The sequence below is a fragment of the Elephantulus edwardii genome, unplaced genomic scaffold, assembly GCF_000299155.1.
Source record: "Elephantulus edwardii isolate Elephantulus edwardi_28Jun2011 unplaced genomic scaffold, EleEdw1.0 scaffold00071, whole genome shotgun sequence".
In the NCBI taxonomy this organism is placed as follows: Eukaryota; Metazoa; Chordata; class Mammalia; order Macroscelidea; family Macroscelididae; genus Elephantulus; species Elephantulus edwardii.
Window position 1 is genome coordinate 4518581 of NW_006399821.1, and position 5901 is coordinate 4524481.

The window sequence follows — 5901 nt, forward strand, 5'->3', positions numbered from 1 at the left end:
TTTTTTTTAGTAAATACTTCAAATCTTCTTCATTTTGTTCCAGCAAGATTGTCACCTATATAATACAGGTTAATAAATCTGTTAATAAGTCTTTCTACAATCCTAATTCCAAACCTTCTTCATCTAGTCTACCATCTCAGAGCATATACTCAGTATACAAATTGAATAGGCACAGTGAAAAGATACAACACTGACACACATTTCCCCCCCTGATTTTAACTATGAAGTGTTCCCTTATTCTGTTTGAATGACCACTTTATGTTTCAGTGCAGGTTCTATATAAGGACTATTAGGTCCTTAATAAGGAATTCTCATCCAATGTTATTAGTAATTTGTTATGACTCGCATAGTCAAATGCATTTGCAGTCAATAAAACACAGACCTATTTCTTGTATTTTCTGTTTTCAGCCAAGATCTATCTGATACCCCTCAGCCTACAACCTCTTCTGAGTCCGGTTTAAATTTCTGGAAGTTCCTTTTCAATGTACTGTTCTAGCCATTTTAAAAATAATCTTCAACAAGGTTTTAGTTGTGTGATATAAGTAAAATCTATCTGTAATTTTCACATTCTGTTGAAAACCATTTTTTTTTAAATGTGCACATAGATCTCCTCTAGTCAGTTGACCAGGTAACGATCTTCCAAATATCTTAGTATGGATGAGTGAGCACATACACGACTGCCTATGTCTGTTGAAAATCCTCAATTGATACTCCATCCATTCCTGAAGACTTCTGTTTTGTTAGCATATTCAGTAGCTTAAACTTCTTAATACTGTTGTTTCTCAGACATAGACTACTTCCTGAAGTGTTTTAGCATCAATCAGTTTTTTCTGATACAGAGACTCTCATTCAATATTTTTCCTATCAAATTCTTCAGTATTGCAACTCGAGGAAACAGATTTTGCTTAATTGCTAGTAAAACTATATAGGAGAGAGTAAATGTCTTTCCTTCATTAAACATTTACATTTTTCAAAATATAAGCGAATTCATTGTTTCTCACACCACTACTATGGAGGACCTTGCTATTAGTACCCATGAGTCCATTCTTACTCATCACGACCCCATATAACATATCTCTATGTTCTTAACCAGGAAATTGGAATATAAGAAAGTTAAGTAAACTGCTTAAAGATTGCTTAGCAAATAAATGGGTGAGCCAAGAGTGAAATCCAGCTTTCTGGCATCAAAGTCCATATGTGTTTGTTTTTGGTTTTTTGTTTTTGTTTTTGTTTTTTGTTTTTACTTTCAAGATAGTATTCCCACATTAAGTCAACAAACCATTATCACATGCCAACACCAGACCAAAGGGTCTGAAACTTTTACACTTTGATAGATACTTTCAAATTGCATTCAATAAAGTCCAAAAAGTTTTCCATTACTACGTCTATCTGTATTTCATTGACCCTGCAAAGGCATTTGACTGTGTGGATCACAACAAATTGTGGCTAGTCTTGAAGAAAATGGGAATCTCAGAACAATTGACTGTGCTTATGAGAAGCCTATACTTGGACCAGGACACAGTCCTCAGAAAAGAGCAGGGAAACTACATGATTCAAAATCAGGAAAGGGTGCATCAGGGATGCATCCTGTCTCCATACCTTTTCATTCTATATGCAGAAAAGATAATTTGGGAAGCAGGGCTTTATGAGGAGAAATATGGCATCAGAACTGGAGACTGAAGACTCATCAAAGAGCGGCTTTATACAGATGACACAATCTCACTTCCTGAAACTGAAGAAAACCTGAATCACTTGCTGCAGAAAGTCAAAGACTGATGCTTCAACGATTTAGATCCTCTCTGAGTAGCTGTGGGTGAGCATTAACATTACTGGTAAGTATATTCATTTTTTCCTGGACACAAGAGCCTACTATTTGGTCATAAAAGCCTTCTGAGGTCCCAACTCTTGTCACTATTTCTTAGTTGTTGGAATTGACGGAAAACCTCATAAGTAGTTCCTTACTTCACCTCTGCCTTGCATGTGGACTTCCGAGTTGTAAAACAACCCAGTAGTAGATGGAATTTGCTTCAGGACTTAAGAACAATAAATGACATAGATGAGCTTCTACATCTTGTGGTTCCTAACCTTTATACTATAATGGACAAAGTGCTAGTTGATAGGTCTTTTATTGTAAGAACTACTTTCCGTCTGTAACTTGATTTGTGCCACTATTAGAACCTCTACTCGGAATATTATTGCTTTTTAATTTTTTGACTCATGTACTTTTAACTTGTTAAAATTGTGTCTTGTAGGCTGCAACAGTTCCATGTTGCATCTTCAAGGATATGAACATGTACGGCTAAGCACAATTGATAACAGTGCATCTAAATTTCAAAATCCATCTCCACAATACTCTACGTGTTTCCTATTGCCAAAGGGGCCCTTTAGAGTAGTGAGAGAAGATCTTCACCCTGAAACCTACCCACAGCATCCCTTTTCAGCAGGAAGTAGCTAAGAGAATATGCCATCCCCTTTTCCTTGTGAATCAGGGTGAAGTCTCTCTCAGGGAGGAGTGATAGGGAATGGCAAAGGACACACTGACAAAGTAGATTAATCAGAACTAGTTTTGACAAACACTGTGGCGATGGGACAATTAAGACAGACTCACAAGGGGGGGAAAGAAGAACGAACTGGGGAGGAGCGTAGAGAAAATAGTGCAATAATGAATGAATGGAAATCCAAAATCTCTGTAAATGTTCATTAAAATTAATAAAATTTAATAATAAAACATTTTTAAAAAGCTGAACTAAGAAAAGAAAAAAGTAAGTCAAAGACTGTAATCTTCAACATGGATTGAAGCTCAGCATCAAGAAGACAAAGATTCTCACCACTGGGCCGACTGGCAGCACTATGATAGATGAAGAAGAGATTGAGGTTGCTAACAATTATAACTTGTCACCAGCAGTCAGGAAATCAAAAGATATTTAGCACTGGGAAAAATCTACTGTCAGGGATCTCTCCAGCGTAAAGTACTGAAAAACAATGATGTCAGCATAGAGGCTAAAGTGTGTCTAATCCAGGACATAGTCTTTGCAATTATTTGCTATGCATCAGAAAGCTTAACAATTACTAATGATGGCAGAAGAAGAATTGGTGCCTTTGAATTGTGGTGCTGGTGAAGAGTCTTGAAGATACTATAAACCGTCAAGAAAACAAATTGGTTTGTCTTTGAGAGGGTAAAACCAAGTCTCTCCTTGGAGGCTAGGATTTTGAAGCTCCGTCTCTCATACTTTGGGCACATGACCAGGAGAGAGTGGTCTTTGGAGAAGGACATCATGCTTGGAAGGGTGAAGGGACAGCGCAGGAGAGGAAGACCCTGTATGAGATGGATTGATACAGTGACTAAGACAATGGGGTTTGATGTGTCTGGATTAATGAGACTGGCTCCAGACATGGCAGATTTCAGAGCTTCTGGACACACAGGGTCACTACGGTCACTGGAAACTCAATAGCACATAACAGCAACAACTATGTAAAAGTTCCTGATTCGTCAAACCTATCCTGATACTTAATAGTAAAAATCTAGAATTCTTCATTTGATGGTAAAGTGGAATCTTGTCTAAATTTTCATATTTGGGATTACAAGAGAAGTTGAACATCTCTTCAAATGGTTATCATTCACCTTTTTAAATCTTTCTCTGACTTACCTTGTTATATGGGTGCCTATTTTGCTATCAGACTACTTAGGGATATCACTGCAAAGAAAAGAAATTCTGCAACACTTAATTATGTCCATGTAGAACCTGTATATCAACAAAGAAGTAGTTGTTCAAACAGAACAAGAGAGTATAGTGTGGCATTAGATTGGAAAAAGTGTAAGCCAGGATTGCATCATTTCACCATATTTGTTCAATCTGTATCCTAAGCAAATAATTCGTTTGAGAAGGTAGAGTATATGGAGAAGACTGTGGCATCAGTTTTGGAGGAAGATTCATTAAGAATTTAAAATACGCAGAGGGAGTATTTTTAGAAAGTGAAGAACAATGGAGATGGAAAAACCAACCAACAACAAACAGAAAAATAACCTCACCACCACATTATAATCTTCTGTATGGATCACACGTTAATACAGAAGAAGCATCACCCTTCAAACCAGACAAATAAGCAATATCATGATAAACAAAATATTGAAATTAAGGATTTCCTTTTATTTAGATAAGCAATCAATGTCAACTGAAGTGGCAACCAATAAATAAAATGATGTAACAGGAAAAACTATTGCAGAAGACCTTTTTAGAATGTTGAAAAAGATAGATATCACTTTGAGGACTAAGATGCATCTGATTTGAGGTATCAAGAAGACAAAGATTCTCACCACTGGATCAATTGGCAGCATCAGGATGGATGGTGAAGAGATTGAGATTGTACACAGCTTTAGTTTGCTTGGCTCCACAGTCAACACTCTTGGCATCAGTAGCCAGGAAAATAAAAGGTGCATTGCCATGGGAAAGTCCACTGTTAGGGACCTCTCCAAAGTACTAAAGAGTAATGGTGTCTCTCTGGAGACTAAGGTGCATCTGATACAGGCCATGGTCTTTGCTATCATTTGTTATGTATCAGAGAGTTAGATAATGACTAAGGAGGACAGAAGGAGAATTGATGTCTTTGAGCTATGGTGCTGGAGAAGAGTATTGAGAGTACCATGGACTGCTAGGAAAACAAACAGATTCATCTTGGGAAGGTTTAAACAGGGTGGCTCCTTGGAGGCAAGGATTCTGAGGCTCTGTCTAACATATTTTGGACATGTTGTAAGCAGAGACTGGTTCTTAGAGAAGGAAATCATGCTTGGGAGGGTGGAGGGACAGTGCAGGAGGGCAAGGCCCTCTATGAGGTGGATTGCTTCAGTGACTGGGTTAATCGGGATGTGAGTGTCAGAGACAGTGAGATTGGCACAGGACAGAGCAGAGTTTAGGGCTGTTGTACATAGGATCGCTATGAGTCGCAAGAGACTCAACGACACATAACAACAACAACATTTTCAGTCATTTCATGCATGGGAAGATTTGAAAAAGTAGCTCACATAGACAATGCAAAGTATTATAACAGAATATGTAGGGACCTAGAATTTAAAAATAAAAAGAGATGAACTCATTCAGCATTTCTCAAGCTGAAAGAACTTAAAAAACAAATTCAAATCTCCAGTGAAATGCTGAGAGATGTTATGGGCAAAATCTTGGACGAGCCAGGAAGCATAATCATCAAAAGAAGATGGAGGGACTACAGAGTCACTGTACCAAAAAGAATTGTCTGATATTGAAATATTTCAGGAAATATAATAAGATCCAATGCTAATGAAGGAAGAAATTCAAGCTATAATGAAGGTATTGACAAAAATAAACCCGTAAGATACAATGAGATATAAATTGACATGTTTTAACTAACAGATACAGCCCTGGACATGCTCTCTGGTATATGCCAGGAAATATGGAAGACAGCTCTCTGGCCAACTAACTGAAAGAGATTAATATTTATTCCTGTTCCCAAGAAAGGGGACCAAACAGAATGCGAAAATTGTCAAATAATATCATTAATAACATATGGAAGCAAAATACTGAAGATTATTAAAAAACAGATATAACAGTAAGTATACAGAACACTTCCAGAAATTCAAATTGGATTTAGGAGAGTCTGTGGCACCAATGGTATTACTGATGTCAAATGGTTTCTGGCTGAAAGCAAAGAACACCAGAAGAATGGCTATTTATGCTTTACTGACTATGCAAAAAGACATTTCACTGTGTGGAACTTAACAAATTGTGTGTGTCGCTAACCCTGAGAAGGCTCATATGGAGTTTATCTTTTAATGTGACTTCTCTAACCCTTATTTGATGTTGCATTGCATAACATAGCAGATGGACCAAACTATGCAAATGGCGCATATTGGCCTATTCACAAGGGGAC